Source organism: Ceratotherium simum, chromosome 5, assembly GCF_057802395.1.
Source record: "Ceratotherium simum simum isolate JZ-2026a chromosome 5, ASM5780239v1, whole genome shotgun sequence".
NCBI classification, from domain to species: Eukaryota; Metazoa; Chordata; class Mammalia; order Perissodactyla; family Rhinocerotidae; genus Ceratotherium; species Ceratotherium simum.
The window spans coordinates 23,125,221-23,149,362 of NC_141904.1; positions in this window are offsets into that span (position 1 = coordinate 23,125,221).

The window sequence follows — 24,142 nt, forward strand, 5'->3', positions numbered from 1 at the left end:
CAATATCTAGGAAACAATTCTTGAGATCTGATATTCCATAGCCATTTTCCCCATCCAAGGACTAACAAAGCCCAGGATCTTCACCTTCTTCCTGAGGGATGTTGGAGTAGTTCTCCTTTTTCAGGAGAGGAAACTGAGTCATGGTAAGAATAAGTTCCTCCTTGGGAGCCAGGAGGACCCTCGACCTCAGTTTTTCTCTTGGAAATGACAGACTCAGGCAGGTGATGCGCCAGCAATCCTTCCGTCCTCCTCTTGGGGAGTTCACAGGGAAATAGAGCTCCCTTCCTGGAGATGGTTATTTTCCTTTGAGGATAAAAATTAGTAAGTTGCCTTGCTCATAAAAGTTTTATTTAATAATATAAACTTTTGACATTCTCGTGTTTGGAGATCCTGTTTTTAAGGGAAGCTTTGTGGTTTACTGGCTGACAGCATCCACTTTGGGCCACTAATTGAACCCTTGCTCTGCCACTTACTCTGTGACCTTAGGCAACTTACTTAACCTCCTCAAGACCAGGTTTCCTCATCCGCAAAATGGAGATAGTGAGAGATGGGGGTGTGAAGTGGCAGCCTCTGCCTGTATAACGTGCTCCATCATATCATCTCCCACTCTTATAGATTAGCCAAGTCACAGGATGCCAGCTGGGGGAGCTGGGTGTGTTACCTCTGTGTTCTGAGTGTTTCTTTGCCTGGCATGGGCCCAGGCAAAGTCCCAAGATGATCACTTGGGACTGTGCACAGATAAGATGGGCTCCCAGATGCATCCAGCTGCCTAGGCTTTGGCTATTGCCCACCCCTTTCTCTCCCACTAATTAGTCCTGGGCAGAATCTGTGTTAAAGACCACTGTATGGGTATATGTAGTGGGCCTTTGCCAAATATTTATTAGTTGTATGATTAAATTTAAATACATCTCTAATAAAATCCCAAATGGTCTCACTGTTAGCCTTTCCAGTTATGTATAGAAAGTGATTGTGTTTCTGATGAGTTTTGATATAAGAAACACCTCACACAAGAAGAAAACCCAAACCATTAGAGTATTTGATTGACAAAATATGTTTTACTGTAAGGATCTTGAAGAGAGAGTTCATAGAAGAGGCAATGCAAATGGTTAATGAATAGGAAAAAATATTTTGATTTCATTGGTAATTTTTAAAAACGCAAAATGAAAGAACAATGAAATCTAATTTTTACCTGTCAAATTGGCAGATTTAAAAACAAGAAAATTTACTGCTAGTGAGGATGCAGAAAGACAGGTAATCCCACTCATGGCTGGTGGGAAATTTAGTAGAAGCACTGGGAAGTTATTTGCCAATATGTAATAAAAAGCCTTTAAAAGGTTCATATCCTCCAGTGTAGTCATCCATTTTAAAGAAATAATATTTTTAAAATATGAACAAAAAGTTATATTCAAAGATATCTGCTTCAGTGCTACAATTTTAAATAGGAAGAATTAGAAATAAGCTCAGTATGATAAAAGGATGGTTAAATATGCTACTTAGAATGAAATATTATGCTGGCATTAAAATGAGATTTTAGTAAATCTATGGCCATACCTGCTTTATTTATAAATATATATTTATTAATTACCATAGTAATTTATGCAGAGTTTACTATATGCCAGGCCCCCGGCCAAGCACTTTGAATACATATTGTCTCATTTAAACCTTATTATAACAGATTAGTAACCTTCTCACTTCCAATAATTCATGTATCATCTCATTTAAACTTCTTTGACAAATTAGAAAATTGAAAAAAATGTTAACATGGGAGAATACTCTTGATATTCTTTTAAGCAAAATAATAATAATAATAGTTAGCATACGAAATTGCATATAGTTTTAGCTCAACTATGCAAGTACAACGAACCCACCCATAATGTTATGAGTAGGGACCAAAATTCTAAACAGCATAAAATGTAGGTTTATATTCTTACAAAGTTTCAGAAGTGGAATTGGGGGCTGGAAGGTGGACAGCAGCTAATCCCTAGTCATCATCCATCTAACTTCACATTATGCCAGGGCTGTGGCTTTTTAGAGAGAAAGTTACCAAATATTAAGAATGGTTCTCACTGTGGCATTATGGGTAATTTATGCTTCTCTGTATTTTCCAAATTTTCTACAATGAACATATAGAAGTATCGCATAAAAATTAAAATGCTTCTAAAAATTTAAAAAATGAAAAGGCAGTTTGTTTTACTAACTTTTTTTTATAAGTGGGTGATTTCTTCTTTCCTACACTGCCTTTAGTTCCGACAGCTCAGTCGTTTAAGCAGGAAAGGGAAAAGGCAAGGCTCAGTGGTCAGAGGGAAACGAAAGGCATGTCTCCCTCCCAGCTAGGGGGAGTGAGCACGTGATGCTCGCGGCAGCATCTGTGGTTGCATATGTTACAAGTGAAAAAAATATCACAATGAGGTTGGCAAAGCCTTGGGCATTACCCAACCTCATGTAGCTACCGAAAACGCTTTAAAAAAAACCACACAGAAAAAAAAGGCAGTATTAAGGGGTAAAGCTCCTTTTCCGTGTCCTCTGAGAATAGAGACGTTCCCCCAAGTCAGCACGCAAGGCTAATTAGAGGGCAGTCACTCTGAGAAAAAACAAGAAGTAGGCTCAGAGCTCCCTGCTGCTGTTTGCGGGACCTTTGAAGACTAAACTGGAGTTAACTTTGAGGTAGCCCAACATCTGTTGACTCTGAGGTGCTGAAGCTGCCCTCAGAGCAGGGCGTGCCCTCAGCTCCTGCAGAAACCCAAGCAACAGGCGAAAGACCTTGGCGTCCTGAGCCCCGGGGAACCCACTGTGGGGCGGGATGCCAGACTGGGTTGGGCCCCACAGGAAGCACCCCGCTTTTGTTGAGGTGGCTGTGCTCAGCAGCAGAGGGCCCGCCCTTGTTTGCTGGGGCTTTCCTGCTGGGTTCTGTGACTAGGTGGCAGAAAGCAGAAGGCTCAGAGAACCCCCAGCCCTGGCTCAGGCCTGAAGGCTAAGTTAGGTGCATTCAGAGAAGTCTTTCTCTCATCCAGGGGGCAAACCGAGCAGCTGGGAGGGAGAAATGCCAAGTACGCTGTTCCAGACAGGCTCCGGGCAACATGATGCTAACTTTTCGAAGAGCGCCTTCACATTTCTTCAGAGGCACTCATTCATTTGTTCAACTGATGTTTACTCAGCATTGTTATATGCACTGGAGACACCAAGGGAAATAAGACACCATAGCTGCCCTCCAGGAATCCAGGGAGGAGGCAGAGTCAACAAGGGGTGGACTGAAGACCAGGGGATGTGGGCACTCCGTGGAGAAGAGTCTCGCTCAAGCCAGGGGGCTCGAGGAAGTGACGGTGCCGAGCTGTGTCTTACCTTGGTGCTCCTCAGACTGCAAAATGGGCACAAGAATCGCCTGAAGATCTTGCTAAAATCCAGGTTCTGATTCAGCAGGTCTGGGGTGGAGCCTGAGATTCTGCATTTCTAACGAGCTCCCAGATGGTGCTGATGCTGCTACACTTTGAGCAGCAAAATCCTAAGTGATGTCTAAGAAGGAGCTAGCAAGGTAGAAAAGTGGGAAAGGATATTCCTAAGAGAGAGAACATGCCAGGTGGGCCACTTCAGGGGTGAGGAGGGTTGACTCTTGAGAGAAGTTGAGGTTTTGTTGGCTAGCCTTGAAACGGCTCTGGGCTTGCCTTTTAGTTATATTAGGGGTTTACTTCATTCTTTAAGACTCAGCTCCAAGCCTGATATTCTGAGAAATAGATTTCTAACACTCAGCTGACATGTGTCCTTCTGCTTAATGGTCTTGTTCCTTAGTAATCTTTCCTTGTCATATAGGTGATAAGGTCCTTGGAGCAAACCCGGTGGTGGATGACCAGTCACTATATCATTGAGTTCTTCAAGTTTTAGACTCTAGCTCCATGAGGGAGGTCATGGCTCTTCTGCTCTGCAGCTAGCATAGTGCCTGACGCACATATGCAGCTAGTGCTCATTATATATTGAGTTTGAATGAATGAATGAATAAATATTAATACCTCACTTTGGGCTGAGGAGAATAGCAGAATGGTTAAGAGCATAGGCGCTGGAGTTAGAATGCCTGGGTGCAAATCCTGGCTCTGCTATGTGCTAGCTGCATTAATCTGGGCATACCCTGTGACCTCTCTGTGCCTCAATTTCCACATCTGTAAATTGGGGATGATAATAGCACCTGCCTCCAAGAGTCATGTTACATAACATAATATAGATAAATTGCTTTCAGTGACTGTAAACATTCAATAAATGTTATCTGTTATTTTTGTTAAGGGCTGAAGTAGACATTAGCCAACTTGACCACATATGGACTGGTATAGTTTGGTGAGGATAAGCATATCTGTCTAAGAAAGGGATGATGTGTGAACTTCATTTATTTTTGCCATGTCTGCCCTCCATTAACATACATAATGACAGGTAATTGTATTATTTTTCATATAATGTTTCCTTGAAACTGAAATAGGAAAACACATCTAATGACAGAAATAGAGGCCTTGGTAGAATACTCCAAGTGGGACCCTTAGATAAGCTGGTTTCATGAGACCACCTCTAGTTATTAGAGGGTGTCTTGTGGGAGAATTTTATTCTGTCTTCCTATGAGATCACCTGAGCTGAGCTTCTAGAATTCCAGATGGACCATAAAAATAGGAATGTTTGGTCAACAGACAGCCAGTAGGTATAGACCTAGCTGAAACTGTATTATATGGGTGAGAAGCACCGGGAAACTTGTGACATCGCTACTCAATACTGTTGTGGATTATTTAGAGTGATTTTTAGAGTGGTTATTGAAAAGCTCTGGGGCTAATACAATCTATCTTCTTTTGTCTTTTCTCTGTGAATACTTGACCTGTACTGTGAATACAATTTACACTAGCCACATGTAGCTATTTATATTAAAGAAAATGAAATACAATTAAAAATTCAATTGCACTAGACACATTGCAAGTGCTCAAAAGCCACATGTGGTTAAGGGTTAGCAAATTGGACAGCACAGATATAGAACATTCCATTGGACAGCATTGACTTAGAGTGTAAGTTTTTTACTTTAAGAGTTGCAGGTTGTAACTGAGATACCTCGAGATGGCAAAATCCAGAACTCATGCAATGAGGATGTTGCAGAATTGAATACAAACATTAGGAAACGTAAAGGGTAAGTTTACTTTTAGATAATAAACTTTGACTCTACTTTTTTGGTTGTTCAACAGCTGTGAAATAACTAGGCACTTACTTTATGTATAGCACTAAACTAGGGGTTCTGGGGAAGAAAGCAAAGTCTGGTAGATGCAATCACTGATCCCAAATTGCTTGCCATTGAGTTGGATAGATACTAAGTACATAGAAGAACATTAAGTAGCAGTCCAGGGAGGTGTGTGAGAAAAATCCAACGAAATGCTGTGAGACTGGAGTAGGTTTGATAAAAGACGTTATGCTTGACCTTGACATGACAGGAGGCACAAGCGGAACTGAGTTAAGGAGAGAAAAATGGGTACAGTATGCTGGGAAAACAGGAAGCAGTTACTCTAGATGAACTAAAAATATTAGTGGGCAGTTAGATTGGAAATGGGGCTGGGGTCAGATTTTGGAAGGACTTGAATGCCAATCTAAGATGATTAGACCTTATCCTGCAGACAATGGAAGCCTAGAAGGGTTGTGAGCAGAGAAGCACAGTCATGCAGGTAGTGTTTCACCAAGGTGAGTCTGGCAGGGATTAAAAAGCCTCATTGGAGAAACCAACCATCTTTTCTGAGATACTGGCCCAGAGGTTGTGGGAAAAATCCAGGCAAGAGATGAGAAGGACCTGAAATAGGTCAATGAAAGGGGAAATAGAAAGAGAGAGAATAAGAAGGAAAACTTAAGAGGGTGCGACTCACCAGGTAAGAGAAAGGGCGGAAATGCAGACAAAGATGGCTTACCTGCCTTGGATATTTGGGGTTTAGGAAATACTTGTTGATTTGGAATTTGGGAGGTGGTCCTGGACGTAACTTCATTGGATCCTATCACACACCTACTCAAACTGCTATTTACTGTTCTTCTATGCATTGAGTATTTATCTAACTCCAGAGCAAGCAATTTGGGGTCAGTGATTGCATCCTCCAGGCTTTGCTTATTTCCCGAGTCCCTAGTTTAGTACCGTTCGTGGAAAAAGTGCCCAGTTATTGAACAGCTGTTCTACAATTCACTGCAGAGTCAAGCCCTGTTATCTAAACCTACCCTTTAAATTTACTGGAGTAAAAAGAAGAAGGAATTACTTGTTTGTTTTAAAATAAATATCCTGAAAAAATGTTCCATTATTTTGGTGAATAGAGTAAATGCTTACAAAATGCAAGTTGTCTGAAAAATGGGAATGCAAATACCTACCTCATAAAGTGCTGAGGATTAAATGAGATGCATGCAAATGACCTAGCACGTAGGAAGCCATCAGTATATGTCATTTGATTCTAATCTAATGAACTGAACAAGCATATGTGGAACGGAGAAACCCCACACTTAATTTTATGGCACCCACTATCTCTCCATTCACTTATTTGTTGGATGCCATAAAATGAGGAAAGTTCTGGGGTTATTCCAGATCACTCAGGCAGAATTGCTAAAGGCCTTGTTTGCTCACTGAGGCAGAAGGCAGGGAGGGCCCAGCCCCAGAGATAATCACACATTCAGGTTTCTAGTTCACCTCTCACTTGTTCCTGCCTCTTTTACTCTTTAGGAATGAGACCTATGTCAGTGGAGCATTGGAGAATAAGGAACATAACAACATTAAAGGAAAAATTCCAGGAGGAAATGACATAGCCCTTTGTATGCGATGTGACTCATTTTCATAAGCATGAGAAAATATGTCATTGCTCTCAAATTCTAAATGTCAGCTACTGCCAGAACCCACTTCAGTCTGGGCCATGGTTCCCTAAGGTGAAGGCTATAGCCTATTCCCCAGGTGTGTTTTGCCTATTTCTCCCTTCTGTTCTTCACCCTGTGTATCGCAGTCAGACAAGCTATTTGATAGACCACCTTCAGCTTGTCAAGAATGCTCAGGGAACCCCTTTTGCCTGAATAAGAAGTCTAAACTCCACTTCTTGGTTTCCCTCAAAAAACCTCATCCACCATATTGATTCAACCATGTTTTCTCATTTTCCAAGTACATCCTTAGCTCCAATAAGGAAGAAGTGCACTATTTACTAGACCGAAAGAGCCAATACTCACTACCCTTCTGTGCTTTGGCCACTGCCACTATCAAGGATGACCTCACTGTTGCCCTGTGCTTTGCTAAATTTTACTCATTCTTCAAGATACTGATGAGATCTACTTCCTCCATGAAGTCCTTTCTGATTATTCCAGCCTGTAGGCATGTTACCTTTTTCTGGACTCCTACTGCACTTATTTACAGTGAAAAAAAATTTATCACTCTCTAATTGTCTCTTGTTTCTTACTTGTTTCCAACCAGATAGAAGTCAGGATTTATGTCTTACTCTTCAAATCACATCATCAAGATTGAAGGTAAAGGCTCTGTGACATTTAAAAATGTTAACTCTGGTTCAGGATTTTCAAAGTGACGTCTTAGAGACTTGACCAAAGGACAGAAGTTTCCAACTTTTTCCTCCTTTCCCCACCTATTCCCAGTCTTGTCTCCTATCAGAGAAGTCCTGATTTTAGATGCTTTATACATCAAGTATCTGAGTAAACTTGTGTTTGAAGAAAAGATTTCTTAGCTAAAGCTTAAGGATAACAGGTCCCAGCCATTGGAGACATGGGGATGAGCTGACTAGTTATGGTGATAAGGAGTATTCTAGATTGATCCATTCTCATTCATTACCATCTGGAAGCTGAACTACTTGGAGGAAGTAAAGTAGAGCATGGGACTCAGCCCTTGGGAGATCCATCCTCCCCACAGAAAAAGTAATTTGCTCCTTGTAGGAAACTTGGAAAGCACAGAAAAGTATAAAGAAAATTAAAATCATCTCTAATCCTATCACGCAGAAAGAAACATTGTTAATCTTGGTGTGCTTTGCACTTTTCCAATCATACACATTCACATAATTTGTCATAGTTGAGATCATCCCATATGTTGAGTTGGGTAACCTCTTCTTTTCACATACGATTGTACCATGATCACTAAAAATCCTCTGAAATATATTTGTGATGGTTCATTGTTGCAGGTTGATTCCCCAGGAAGCAGACTGTGAGACGCAGATTGGCATGCAGGATGTTTATTAGGGAGTGCCCTTGGAATCAACAGCTGCAAAAAGGAAGAAAAGAAAGGGGGACTAGACAGAGGGAGAGGTTGAGCTGTGATTTAGGTCCAGCGAAGGCCTTAGCCAGTTCCATAGGGAACTCTAGTGCAGGGATGGCTCACCCTAGCTGTCCTAGGTTGGAGTGAAGGGGCTGGACCTTTATATCCTCGGGTGGACCACTCATTGGTTTCAGGCTGCCCCTGGAAAGATGCATTATCTTAGGCTAGGGGGTGTTCTTCAGCCAAGGCAGTCCTCAAAGAGAGCTCACAGCTAAAGGCTGTATTGGGGCAGCATTCCCAGAAGCTAGGAGAATAACTCCTTCATTCTGGAAGGGGGATCTGGGCAGCACATCACAGCCTCCACTACACTCATAATACTACACTCACCATATGGCCAATAATAATAATGGCTGAAATTGAGTACTTACCGTACGACCACATTGTGCTAGGTGATCTCATTTAGCCCACAACTGCCCAAGGAGATCATTATTAATGGTGTCCCCACTTACCAATGAGGAAATAAGACCAGAGACTACTTGGGCCCCACAGCTGATAAGTGAGGGAGCCAGAATTTGAACCCTAATTTCTTGCTTTTTTTGTTTCACTAAGTATTTAAAAGAATGTTTTCAGGCAAGAATTTAAGTTTCCAGGCAAAAATCTTACCACATATTGAAGTGATAAGAGGTATGCTTCACTTTCCTTTCATTTTCAGGATGAACTAGAAGGATGGTTTTCAGAAATGGTAAAAATGATCATTGCTAGCCCCCAAATTAGGAACACTTAAGTAATTACATGAGGATACATTTTTAAAAGCTGTGAATAAAGAACAGTAGAGACTATGAGGAGTTACTTATAACATGTTCAATTCAAACTCTTTTATTCAAAACACAAAACAGCAGGTACACGTGGATGTGGAACCTCCAACTCAACCTGCCCCCTTTTTCTGCTATGCATGTAAATTCTTATTTCTACTACATGTGAAAAGGGAGGGTTATGCTAGGGTTGTGTGTGGCCATCCCAGATCCTGTTATGCATAGCACATATAGTATTATTTGTTATTTTTGAAACACTATTCCAATTAAGGGACAATAAAAATTAACATTAGTCTTTATATTGTTATAGATGTTAGGATTTTTTTTTGGTTAAGTTCATCTTCCATTCTTACCTTCATACAACCATTTTACTAATTTTTTTTCACAAGCCTACCGAGATTTTTCATATTTTTTGAACAAAAACCCCCTAAAAAGAGAAAGGCTTTACTAATTTTTTGTATCGCTCTATTTGCCATCCTATAATCTTCTACACATGCTGCATATCAGTAAAAATGAATACTGTTTCTGGGAGATCACAATTATTTATTTATTTATCCCACTTAAGCATCAGCACAAAAATTAAAATTCAGGATCAGTTATTGCTGGGGAGTGTTCTCAGCAATGTAATTTGGTTGCCAGGCAACCTGTGGGCGGGCATTAGAGAGAGGAAGAGAAAACTCCATCAGCCAGCACTTCAATAGCGGTATTGGCTTTCATTTCAAACGTGCTAAATAATAGGGCCATGCAATTTGCCTCCTTAGCCCAAGTTGCTTACTTTTCTTCTTGAATAGAAAATTAATCTGGTTTAGTGTGGGTAACATTTACAACCATACTTCCTCTGTCGGGTATTTAAAATTAAAAAAAGCTGTTTCCTACTTTGGGAAATAAGGAAGTTCTGTTTCTTTCTTCATGTTTTACAATCTTCCTTTTCTTTCTTCCTTTCCTTTCTTTTTTTGTTAAGAAAACACATTATTTACAGCCTGTTACCCCAAGATCAAGGCAAGAGATCGACAAGCTCAGGAGAAAGAGAGAGTCCAGGAGACCTCTTTTGGAACCATAAACACCCTCACACATCTAGATGTGTTTAAAAGCCTTAATTTGTTACCTGCTATTCTTGAGCTTCTGAAATACACACACACACACACACACACACACACACACTTTGATGGGTCAGAACTCCTGCCAATATCAAATGCCTCAAGTAAAAGAGTGTGGTTCTAGGGTATAGGGTAGGGTTGGGGGTAGAAGGAGTCCTCCTAGAGCATGAGGAGGAGATGTGAGAACCTAGGCAATAATGGTGCTCCGGGAATTTGGCAAGAGGTCAAAGTGGACTGCACTTCTTTTGTGGCTCAGAGCCAGTGTTTCCTCTACTTGCCACCTGCTCACACATAAGGCTGAACGCAGACCTAACAATGCACCTTGCACAGAGTAGGTGCTCAACAAACATATTGGCAATGCACAGATCTTCGTGTACAGAGCCTGGACACAGGAAATTCTGTCGGAACAGCTGGACTCAGTCACAGACTTATAGGGGAGCGTATTTTGGGACTCACGTAATTTCCTGTCTTAGGGATGAAGAAAATGGACTAGCAGCCAAGGCTGGCAAGCTGTTCTTGGCTGAATGTGAACCAGGCTTCAGCACTGCATCATCAACATCTCTCCTATGCTTTTTTCTCCTTTGAGTAATTTAATTTTCATCTGATTGCTCCAAGTTTGCAAGAGCTGTTGAGAGTGGGTTCAGAGATACCTTCACAATAACTTCAACAGGATTCCTATGCCTTTGCAGATTTATAAAGCTTGGCCCAGGCTAAGGATGCCAAGACACTAACTTGGGGTTCTTCTCTGGAAACACTTCTCCTCTCCTTTCTTCCTTTCTGTTGCTATAGGCAATTTAGATCCTTACCTTCCCAGGGCTGGACACCAAGCCAGCCTGCTAACTGAGCTTCCTGCTGGCAGACTTCTACTTACCCAGTCTACCCACTGTGTCCTCACATCCTTCTTCCTTCCGTAAGCTGTGGTTTGCAGAATCTTCTCCAGTTGTTTGTCCTTTTTCTTGAATACCACATTCGTCCACTATTGCTTCATAGGATCATATCAGCTCTTTTCATAATCACAGACAACAGAACTCCCAGGGTATTATGTCTTAAAATGGAAGCCAAGCTACCTCGGTGGTCTTCAGAGGTTTTCTCCAGGGTCTGGGAGCCCTCATAGTTTGATAAATAATGCCCTCGTAGTTTTCACTTGAACAGCTCACCCTTCATCATGCTTGTGCAGTTAAGCTTTTGAACCCATCATAGTGTTTTATACTGATCTTGTACTGGGAAGTTACAGGGGAGAGGCACAACCAGGAGAGAGAGAGAAGAAGAAATCAGGCAAAGAGAGAGTTAGACATCCTAGAGAAAAGGAAAAAATAGAGAAGGAGCCATCAGTAGAAGGATGGAGAAAGAGTATCAGAAATGGACGAAGCCAGTCAGGGCCCCCATGAGAGGACTTTGTGATCTTAGAGCAAGAAAATGTGCTTTCAGATGATTAAGAGGTAATAGGCAGCAGAAAAAGGGAATCAGGAGTGCTGGAAAGAGATGAAGGCCCAGAGTAGGGGATTTGGGTAAGCATTTTGGGGTGAGAGAGGTGCACATTAGAATCAGCAGGCATTGACCTGGACAAGACAGATCATAGGAACCATCTCTCACTCTCCCTTTTCCTCTCACTCTCCCACTTCTGATGTTTTCCATCATTTCCCCCCATCTCTTGAATATCTTATGGTTCTTTTTCTCTTTCCTGAATCAATCAATCAATCAATCAATCTCCCTCAATTAAACAATCTCCCTCCCTTCTCTCCCTTTTCCTCTCCTAGCTTAAAAATGTTTTGTGGGCCGGCCCTGTGGCATAGTGGTTAAGTTCAGTGTGCTCTGCTTTGGCGGCTCAGGTTCATGGGCCCAGATCCCCGGGCGTGGACCTACATCACTTGTCATCCCTGCTGCGGCGGCGACCCACATACAAAATAGAGGAAGATTGGCACATATGTTAGCTTAGGGTGAATCTTCCTTAGCAAAAAAAAAAAAAAAAGTGTTTTGCAAGCTGTAGGTCTTGACCTATTAACAGGTTGGGAAGTCAGTGTTGTGGCTTGTAACAAGCACTTTCAAAACATTGAAATAGAGCAGAATACATAAAATAATATACAATAAAATAGAAAACATTAGAGTGCATCTTAGGGTAGGAGTAAACTTTTCTTTCAGTTATGTGTGTGGGGATGAATGTCTGTGTGTAAAATTATTTTCATACTGTGGATTATGGTCAACAAAACTTTGAAGACCACTAGGATATAATTTACCACTGAAGAAATCTCTATTTTTTGATATAACTAATAATGTTTTTCTGATGAGGATTTTTAAGATCATGTTGATAAAGTTTTAATATTTCTATCTCTCAACTTCTGTCCTCCAAAATATTAATCCCGAATTTTGAAATTACTTTTTCCTGGAATTTTTTCTCCTTGTGGACTAGCATACATGGAAAGGAAATATGTTCTTTAGCTGAAAAACTTCATAAAACCCAGAGTTTACATAAAATAGTAACTTCAGTTAAATCTATAGGCAGTATCCATTTGCTGGGTGCAAACCAATTCTGACGGTTAGGTTGCCGGCTCAGAAATGGAGAATTTCTTGGATGTGTTTATGGCAGGCAATGGGGTGTTGAGACATATAATTAATTAATTTCTTCTAAAATATGGCAAACTTTGCCTGGGACTAGGAGAGGTAAGTGGGGAGGTCCCAAGCCTACCTTCGAGAAACTTTCCTCCTTGACCACAAGTCTGTTCTGCCCATCAAGAGAAGGCATTCTGTTTACTTGGTGTGCACTAGTTCACTAACCAGTAGAATTAACTAATATACAGGCTGTGTGGCAGCTTTACCATCCTTTGTATCTTTACTATTTTATACATTTCAAAAGCAATACATGTGTTGAATCAAAGTCAAACAGCACAGATGTATAAAGGGGGACTCAACGTCCCCTTCCCCTGGATCACCCCTGCAGCTCCCAGTCTCATGCCTCACTTCAGAAGGTAACAATGGTAACATTTTGGCTGCATCCTTCTGGACAGAGGGCAATGTTACTCAAACTTGAACGTGCACATGAGTCCCCTGGGATCTTGTTAAATGCAGGCTCTGATTCAGCAGGTCTGGGGCAGGGCCTGAGGCTCCACATTTCTCACAAGCTGCCAGGTGATGCTGATGCTGCTGGTCCAGGGACCGGCGCACTTTGAGCAACAAGGGCTATACTGCTTCAACTGTCCAATACAATAGCCACTCGCCACATATGGGTATTTAAATTTAAGTTTCTTAAAATTAAATAGAATGGAAAATTCAATTCCTCCCTCACACTCGCCACATTTCGATCGCTCACTAGCCATATGTGGCTGTTGGCTACTGTGTTGGACAGCACAAGTAAAGAACATTTCTATTACCACAGAAAATTCTGTTAGAATGGAGCTAGAGCTTCCCATAGCCAATGCTAACACATATGGACCTCTTGCTGAGGAGTTAAAATGGGATGACTAAATCCAGTGAGAACTCATTCTCCTCCACACAGACATAAAGTGAGTTTTGCATTAAGAAAGCTGGATAATTACGGAAGTGCAGCAAGTGCCTCCCTGTGGTTAGCGGAGCAGATTCACTCCTGGGAAGGACGGGTGTGGGGTGTGTGAGCCCTGAGTGGAGAGCGGCCATCTTTATATGGAGGCCTCTTTCAAGTTACCACGGTTTGTGACCAATCTAATCAATCGGTTTATTAGACCTGTGATTCAGGAAAAAGGAGATGCTCCCTCTTGGACTAACTACCTCATACTTAACATCCTATGGAAATAATAATCTCTTAGAACAAAGTAATGTACAATAGGCTATTGCAGTGTAATTACGATAGTGAAGAAGTTGAACAACTAAATGTGTAATAATAGGCACTTGGTAAACCAGGTCATGGCACTATGCAACCATTGAAAATCGTGAATATTTAATGATGTGGGAGCATACTTAAGTGAGGAACGAAAAAAATATTTATCTCCAAAATCGTATCTTTTTCTGGGTGATGAGATTGTGGGTGATTTTTGTATTCTTTGTATTTTCCTATGTTTTCCACATTCTTTACAATGAAAATGTTAGGTTTTTTTTTTTTCTCTTTACCCCTAAGTAGTTCAGCATGTATTTTCTAAGACCAAGGACATCCTCTTACATAACTACAGTAAAATTGTGAGAATCAGGAAATTTAACATTGATGCAAAACTATTATCTAATCCATGGTCCATATTCAAATTTTTATAGCTATCATGCTCCCTTGCCTGTCCAGGATCAAAGCCAGAATTACAGCTACTACTATATTACTTTTAATTAGAAAAAATAATAAACATTTTTTTTCTTTCTAAATCAGAAGGCATTTGAGTGTAAACAACTGTCAGGGCAAAGGAGAGAGCGTATTTTCTTACAGGCTGCCCCTGAGTTTTCCTGCTCAAATCATATATATTACCTTTTGATCATCCTCAATGTGTTTTTTTTGTGCAGTTTTATTTTTATCATATGGTTACATATGGTATGTGGCAAGGGATATTAAGGCCGGGTATAATTTTGTGGTCCACATCTGATAAAACGTTTATTTTACAGTGAGTGAAGGAGGAGGATTCACTCATTCATTTATTTAATTACTCATTCATTCAACAATAGTTTTTGAGTACGTATTATGAGCCAGACAAAACACAGGCCTTGAAATCAAATTACTTGAAAATTGTAAATTGAAAGCTCAAAATTTGTAGCCTATCTCCATGTCGGTAGAACTGTCCATAAGCCATCTTTGACTATCTGTTGCTTAAGGAAACATACAGAGAGAGAGAGAGACAGAGAGAATAGGACCCTACAACCTTAGGGGATGGATTTGATTTAAACCCATGCAATCTTGACTAGGTGAAATCCTTCAACCTCATATGTGCTCAGACAGAAAGACTCACAGACTTTAATCAACTGCTTCAATGAAAGGAATATTCTTGTTGTTTTTGAGTGATGGAGTGATACAGGTTTCATTTTTAGAAAGCGCATAAGTATTTTTTTAATTTGCTATTAATCAACTTATTGAGGTATAATTAACTTAGAATGAAATGCACAGATTTAAAGTATGTCATTTAAGGAGTTTTGACAAATGTATACACATGTGTATCACCACACAACCATGATTTGAATATTTCCATCACCCAGTGTAGTTCCATCCTGCCTCTTTGCAGTCAAGCACACCTTCTACTTCTTCCCCTCATCTCTGCCCCAAGCAACCACTGTTCTGATTTCTATCACCATAGATAAGTTTTGAAGGTTTAGAACTTTATATAAATGGAATTGTACAGTGTATACTCTTTTGTGTTGTTCACATGATAGTTTTGAGAGTCATCCACATTATTGTGGTGTCAGTATTTTGTTCCTTTTTTTTTTAAGATTTTATTTATTTATTTTTTCACCCCAAAGCCCCAGTAGATAGTTGTATGTCATAGCTGCACATTCTTCTAGTTGCTGTATGTGGGACGCGGCCTCAGCATGGCCGGAGAAGCGGTGCCATTAAGCCACAGGGCCGGCCCTGTTCCTTTTTATTACTGAGTTTTATTCTATTGTACGAAGACGCTTTATCTACTCATCTATGATGAACATTTGGGTTGCTTCCAGTTTGGGCCTGTTGTGAGTAAAGCTGCCATACACATTCACCTGCGTTTCTTTTTGTGGATATATATTTTCATTCCCCTTGAATAAATACTTAGAAAAGCAATTGCTGAGTTATAAGGTGGGTTAACATTCAACTTGATAAGAAACTACCAAATTACTTTCCAAAGTGGTTGTACAATTTTACATACCCACTGACAAAGTATGAGAGTTCCAGTTTCTCTACATCCTTGCCAACATTTGATATTGTTGATCTTTTTACTTTTATCAATTCTAGTGAGGGTGTAGTGGTATCTCACTGTGGTTTTAATTTACATTTCCTTGATGACCAATGATGTTGAGTATCTTTTATTTCCGAGCTCTTTGGCCATCTGTATAACTTCTTTTTGAAGCGGCTAGTCTAGTCTTGCTTATTTTTTTCCCTCTGAGTTGCTTATTATTGAGTTGTAAGAGTTCTTTACATATTTTGGATACAAGATATTTGTTTTATATATGTATTACTAATGTTTTCTCTCAGCCTAAAGCTTATCTTTGCATTTCCTTAATGGTGTCTTTTGAGGAGCAGAAGTTCTTAATTTTGATGGAATATGGTTTCTCACTTTTCTCTTTTATGGTTAAAATCCTATTTCTTAAAAAATCTTTGTCTACCCTAAATTGTGAAGATATCCTCCTGGAATCTTTCTAGACTTTTTATGTTTTAGCTTATGGTTTATGTTTAGGTCTGTCATCCATTTGGAGTTAATTTTTGTGTATGTTGTGAGATAATGGTTGAGATTCAGCTTCTTCCAAATGGATGACCAGTTGTTCCAACATCATTTATTTAAAATACTGTTCTTTCTCCATTGAATTATCTTGGCACTTTTGTCAAAAATAAATTGATTATATATGTCAATTGTATACACGTAGGTATAGTCAAGCACTGGTATATTTAAGCACTGATATATTTTTGTATGTTTTTCAACCTAAATTTATAGCAACATCAAAACACTAAATCATGATCTGTTATTTTGCTAGCCAAAGGAAATTGCAGTGAAAGCCTTGGAGGTGACTCGTCTCCAGTTTAACAGGCTGATCATGAATATTTGTGAGATTTGTTGCTCTATTAGAAGGACAATAGATATAACCCACAACATTTTTATTGTTTTATTGAATTGTTTTATATTATTAATTTAGATGCTTACATATTAATTTTAGGGATTTTTATTGAATAATATATCATTTTTAACCAAAACAGAATATGTAATTTTTAATTTAAGCTATTTTTTCCTTAAAATATAAATTCAGCTAAGCCATCAGAAAAAAAAGTAAATCAAGATTGTTTGTGTTTTGGCTTATGTCCTGAATGTATTCAGGCTAGAGTTGGTGACCAGAACAGGAACAGACCTAGAAAATAATAGTTAAGTAGTGTGCAGTGCAGCACATTCTCCACTAAGCTCCTTCTTCATTCCGTGATGCTCCTCAGTGCTTCCATATGGAGATTCCACAACAGGCACATACTCCCAGAGCCCAGTCTGAGAGGGGCCTCCTGAAACCCTGTGGTCCCATCCACTTGCCCTTCACCCCATCCTGCCCCTCCTCCAAATCCTGAAAGTACTGGAGGAGAAGACCCATCATGGTTTGTGGCAGAACCCACCACACTGGTGATAATAGTCTGGATGAAGCTTTCCTGATACACTGCAAACCTCCCTCTGTGCCACCAATAGCCCTTTCTGTGGGGCCAAAGGAGACCACAAGAGTGTAGGAGAGAGTGGGATATATTTGCACTCTCAGCAAGCCATGGTTGGTAAGTTTGTAAGTCATGGTTAATTGCTTCATTTATTCATGCTTAAAATACTCACTGGTTTCATTCAGTAAGAAAGAATGGTCCAAAGAAAGAGGGAACCTTGGAGTCAAAGACTTGGGTAGGAGTACCAGTTCTTTCACTTGCCTCATGTGCACCCATAAATAATAGGAATGATATCAAGTGGCACACAGATGATGTTGTGAGCATCAAATACGAGCACCCTACAAACTGTGTTATTCAAATGATATTCAAAGTATCTTTCCTTCAGTAGCCCCAAAAGTTGGTGACATTCAAATCTGAGTCGTTACTTAAATAGACTCTGTTGAAATCAAGTGCATAATGACTTTTAGTTGTTTGCTGGATTCACTCTTTAAAAGCTCATCAGCAAACATTTGATTGCTGAATGATTCCTCTGTAAGCTTGAGATACATTAGCATTGGTTCTACAGAAGGAAAATTGCTAGGACCTAGAGCATAGTCAACTTGTCTTTTGTTAAGGATTAACACTTTTGCTGTGGAAGCTTTGAAAGTACTAGCAAGACCAAGGGCTGGAAATAGTGTACCTCTGTCTATGGCATGTAAACAAAACAAAAACAAAACTTTCCCCCCAAAAAGCTACATAAATACCTTACTTCAAGTATTATACAATAGACATTATTACATCTTTTCCCTGATATGAACTAATTTTAATAAATATTTTGTCGGTAACCATTTTTTCCCCAACTATAATTGTAATGCAAACTCCTAATAGAAAAGTTGGAAACTACAGATATGTATAAAGTTGAAACTAAAAATCACCTACAATCTATGCACCCAGAGATGAGCATTAACATTTTAATGAATATTTTCCAGTCATTTGTACTCACATTTGTATGTGTTTTAGAAAACTTATGAAGTATTCCTGATATAGTTTTGCATGTTGCTTTTTTTCCCACTCAAGAGTATAAGTAGATTCCAATGTCAATGCATAGTCTCAGAGAGAATAATTTTGAAGGCTGCCTAATATTTTATCTGAACTTAGCATATCTAAAAATTATTTCCATGTATTTTTTCCAAATTATTCTTATTCAATTGCATTTATGAAAATTAAATTTTATCTACTTAAATTTGTACATGTTAAGTTTGAGTTGCGAAAGAATTCTAAATTCTGTTTAGAGTAAGTAAAATAAAATATGTACACTCAAATACACACATGAATCTTAAAAGTAGACTATGCATTCTCAACGGGAGTGATATCACTCTAAAGGGAGTGAAAATTGGTTTTGGAGGTGAAAAATCTTGCCCTTTTTATGGATAAAACATAAATATACAGTACATAGAGTATATAAACAGATACATAGGATATCTGTAGTATTAAAATTTCATGAGGGAGAGGGGCGATTAGGAAAAAGAAAGTCTAAAAAAGTTTCTTAGGGGATGATAATGAAAAATAGGTTGAGAAACACTGAGATAATCTGGTAGAGAATTGAAATCCTGCTGAGCAATTCAATTGCTTTAAACCTAAACTCATATCAAAGAAATAAGTTGCCTCTCCAACATATACAATCTTTTGAGGGAATACTATAAGTTCTACCTGATATTAGGCTCTCATTTCTTTTTGAGTATAAGATGCAGAGGAAAGAAAATATGCAACTTAAATTAAGGTTGAAATTCTTAGTGTTGCAATTATGCTAAGTAGTATTACTATATAATAAAACTATTCATTGTCAAAGGGAAAACTCATTTCTTCTACCTTAAAACCTAGAATTAATCATTTACCTCTTAAAAGAAAATATCAGTTATTTTCTTTGTATTTTAATTTGACAAACTTCAGTGGTTTTCCAGAGTGTGAATTCTCATTTCATATACAAGTCTAATAATTGAAAAGACACCATCATCACAAGAACAAAAATGGTAGCAAGATACATTGACCTAGGTTTTTAGAAAAATGACAGCTTTATTGAGATGTAATTCACATGCCATTAAGTTCATGCTTTTAGAATGTATACACTTTTAGAATGCACAGTGGTTTTTAGTACATTTATAGAGTTGTATAATCTTTGCCATTATCTAATTTCAGAACTTTTTCGTCACCCTAGAAAGAAACCCATAGCCCCATTCTCCTTTCCCTACAGCCCCAGCAACCACTAATCTACTTCCTCTCTCTAAGATTTTCCTATTCTGGATATTTCATATAAATGGAATCATGCAAGATATTGCTCTTTGTGCCTGGCTTCTTTCATTTGGCATAATGTTTTCAAGGTTCATCTGTAATGTAGCATGTATCAGTACTCCATTCCTCTTTATGGCTGAATAATATTCCATTGCATGGACATACCATATTTTGTTTATTCATGCGTCAGTTGGATATTTGGATTGTTTCCACTTTTTGTCTATTATGGATAATGCTACCATGAACATTTGTGTATAAATTTTCATGTAGACATATGTTTTCAGTTCTCCTGGGTACAAACATAGGAATAGAATTGCTGGGTCATACAGTAACTCTATGATTAACATTTTGAGAAACTGTCAAACTGTTTCCCAAAGCAACTTACACCATTTTACAATCCCACCGGCAGTGTGTGAGGGTCCCAATTTTTCTGCATCCTTGCCAGTACTTGTTATTTTCTGTCTTTTTAATTTTAGTCTTCCTGGTAAGGGTGAAGTAGTATCTCATTGTGGTTTTGATTTGCGTTTCCCCAATGAATAATAATGTTGAGCATCTTTTCATGTGCGTATTGGCCTTTCATATATCTTCTTTGGAGAAATGTCGATCCAAATCCTTTTCCCATTTTTAAATTGGGTTATTTTTCTTTTTATGTTGAGTTGTGAGAGCACTTTATACATTCTGGATACAAGTCCCTTATCAGATATACAATTTGCAAACATTGATTCCCATTCCCTGGATTGTCTTTTTCACTTTATTTTTTTTTTGGAGGAAAATTTGTCCTGAGCTAATATCTGTGCCAATCTTCCTCTATTTTGTATGTGGGTCACCGCCATAGCAGGACCACTGATGAGCAGTGTAGGTCTGCACCCAGGAACCAAACTTGGGCCGCTGAAGCAGAGTGTGCCTAACTTAACCACTAGGCACTGGGGCTGGCCATCTTTTCACTTTCTTGATAGTGTCCTTTGAAGCACAAAAGTTTTAAAATTTGATCAAGTCCCATTTATCTATTTTTTCTTTTGTCACTTGTGCTTTTACTGTCATATCTAAGAAAACATTACCAATTCCAAAATCACAAAGATTTATTTCTATGTTTTATTCTAATAGTTTTATAGTTTTAATCATACATTTAGATCTTTGATCCATTTTGAGTGAATTTTTATGTATGGTATAAGGTAAGGGGTCTACTTCATTGTTTTGTATGTGGATATCCAGTTATCACAGCATCGTTTGCTGAATGATTTGCATTTTTAATCAAGGTCCGATGATGGTTGATCAACAGGTTAAGATTTTTTGTTTTTTCTATTCTATCACCCTGTTTTCTTCCTTTATCTACTTGTAAAATACTATTTATCAAAATGATAATGTTTGGGAGTCATATCTTTTATTGAAGACACTTTATTATTATCAAGCATAGGGGAATGGAGTGTCCTGGCTATTATTTCCCCATCTATAACCTGCAGAATTTGGACCTAGATTTCCATGAGGTTCCTGGGGCCCTGGTTAATACAGATTTAGCAAACACCTCATCCACATATCATCACTTTTGAAATAATTAGCATGTCATAAAATCTCATAGTGTTAAAATTGCTCTCAAGATATATAATATTTCTTTAAAAGGGGCTAGATTAGAAACTAGAGAGAACACTTAACTAGGAATAGGATGGTCTGTGTTCTGGTGAGAGAGGGTTTTTAAAAGAAGTGGTAGTGAACCCTGTCAAGTGCAACAGAGAATGAGCTCCAACCAAGGGGCTCTGGGTTTAGCAGCCGGGACATCATTGCTGACCTTTGAGGGAAATCTCAATAATTGGTGGGTGTAATAGTTGGTCTTATGTGTCAATTTGGCTAGGCTATAGTACCCAGTTATTCAATTAAACACTAAGCTAGGTGTTGATCTGAAGGTGTTTTGTATGTGTACAATCAGTTGACTTTAAGTAAAGGAGAATATCTTTGATAATCTCGGTGGTCCTCATCCAATCAAGGCCTTAAGAACAAAATTGAGGTTTCCCTAAATAAGAAGTCCAGCCAGCCAGGTTGCCCTACGGATTTTGGACTTGCCAGCCCTGACAATTGCATAAGCCAATTCCTTGAAATCTCTCTCTCCTATATATATGAGATCATATATCTATATATAAAATCTCTTTCTTTATATATATTATATCATATAATACATTATATATATTATATAGTAGGATATATATAAACATGGGCTATATATCCTACTATATAACATAATATATATCATAATATATAATATAATTACATATTAATATGTATCTTCTAATATATATTACATTATACACAATATATACATTGTATGTGTGTATATTTTATATATATATATATCCTACTGGTTCTGTTTTTCTGCTAGAACCCTGACTGATACAGTGGGAGAACCAAGTGGAAAGTGAGTGAGGGAAATGAGGATCTTCCATTGAGAAATTTGCAAAGAAAATATAGGGGAGACCAGAGGGCAGCAAATGAAGTGTTTTTCTGAGAGAGATGAGACTTGTGAGTATTTGAGAGAGAAGAGTTCTCAACCAGTTAAAATCTAACAAAGTATTGTAGTTAGACACTCCATAATGTACCCTTTGTTTACATTTAATAAAAGTTTTGTTTTTTACCATAATTAGACCTAACGTTTTCATTTTTCTCCCTTCTTATTGTAATATGTGCATTCTAGTGTTTCAACTGTATGATCTAATGGTATAATTTTAGGATCTGGAACCCCATTAAATTGCTATGTCTTTCACTGAGTGCCAGCCACTGGGATTGCAGGCTCAGTAACAAGAAATGATTGATCAGCCTCCATAACATTTTTCTTATAAATTCCCCCTTTTTGCATGTTGGCAGACATTATAGAGGAAAGTCACAAAAGAGTCCTCATGGGGGAAAGTCATGAAAATAAACACTAAAAATTATAACTTGATGGCCATGGAATCAGGGCTATCATGGAGTCCACCATGGACGAACGTAATTATGAAGTTCACTGGAAAAAAGTGAAGAAAATATATTCTTTATAAAATGTAAGGAAAAAAGGATTGATCTTAATCGATAATGCCAGAGATGTAGAGATTTTAATTTACCTAAGTCAACAAAATGAGATAGTCTTTTAACTATGCAAGTGTAAGTTCATATTCTAAAATGCATGCTTCAAAGAAAAAAGTGATAGACTTGTTTTACTTTGGTGCAGAGCTGGATATACTGTTCTCCAAACAAGCTGGCATACATTGACACTGTTTGATTAAATACCTTCCAGCTCCTATTACTTATACTCCTACTGATTGCATCCTAGGGCCATGTTGGCTTTGAAAGAAATTCAACTTTGGTGATGAGTGTCAGGTTTACTGGGCTACTAAAAACATGTAGTTAATTAATCAGTGAAACTGCTTTCTGAGTATCGTCTTGTAGTTTTGTTCCAGAAGAACTCCACAAAGGTAATATACAAGCATCCTGTCTGTTTTTGTGAGCCCAGTGACCTCCAGCTTTTTTGATGTCTTAGATTATTATGTCACGCTCAGTTGTCAGCATGAGAACTTTTGTCTGGGAAGACTATTGTGTGTTATATCCTAAGTGCACTCTGCTTAATTCTTATCAGGACTTACCTTTTGGGAGAATAGGGAAAACAGCCCTTTAGAAGGGCTGACTTCCACTGGCACAGTTAGATTAAGTGGGTTTTAACAGACTTAAATCTGTTGCTGCTTGATACTTTTTTTTTTTGATGTTTTAATAGTTTTTAACATTGTAAAATTTTGGGTTGTACATTTTTGTTTGTCCATCACCATATATATGACTCCCTTCACCCCTTGTGCCCACCCCCCACCCCCATTGTTCCTGGTAACCACAATACAGTTTTCTCTGTCCATGAGTTGGTTTATATTCCACATATGAGTGAGATCATACAGTGTTTGTCTTTCTCCTTCTGGCTAACTTCACTTAACATAATACCCTCCAGGCCCATCCATGTTGTTGCAAATGGGACGATTTTGTCTTTTTTTTATGGCTGAGTAGTATTCTATTGTATATATATACCACATCTTCTTGATCCAGTCATCAGTCGAGGGACACTTAGGTTGCTTCCACTTCTTGGCTATGGTGAATAATGCTGCAATGAACATAGGGGTGCATAAGCCTCTTTGGATTGTTGATTTCAGGTACATTGGATAGATTCCCAGTAGTGGGATGGCTGGATCATAGGGCATCTCTATTTTTAATTCTTTGAGGAATCTCCATACTATTTTCCATAGAGGCTGCACCAGTTTGCATTCCCACCAGCTGTGTATGAGGGTTCCTGTTTCTCCACATCCTCTCCAACATTTGTTGTTTTTTGTCTTGGTGATTATAGCCATTCTAACGGGCGTGAGCTGATATCTTAGTGTTGTTTTGATTTGCATTTCCCTGACGATTAATGATGTTGAACATCTTTTCATGTGCCTATTGGCCATCTGTATATCTTCTTTGGAGAAGTGTCTGTTCATTTCCTCTGCCCATTTTTTGA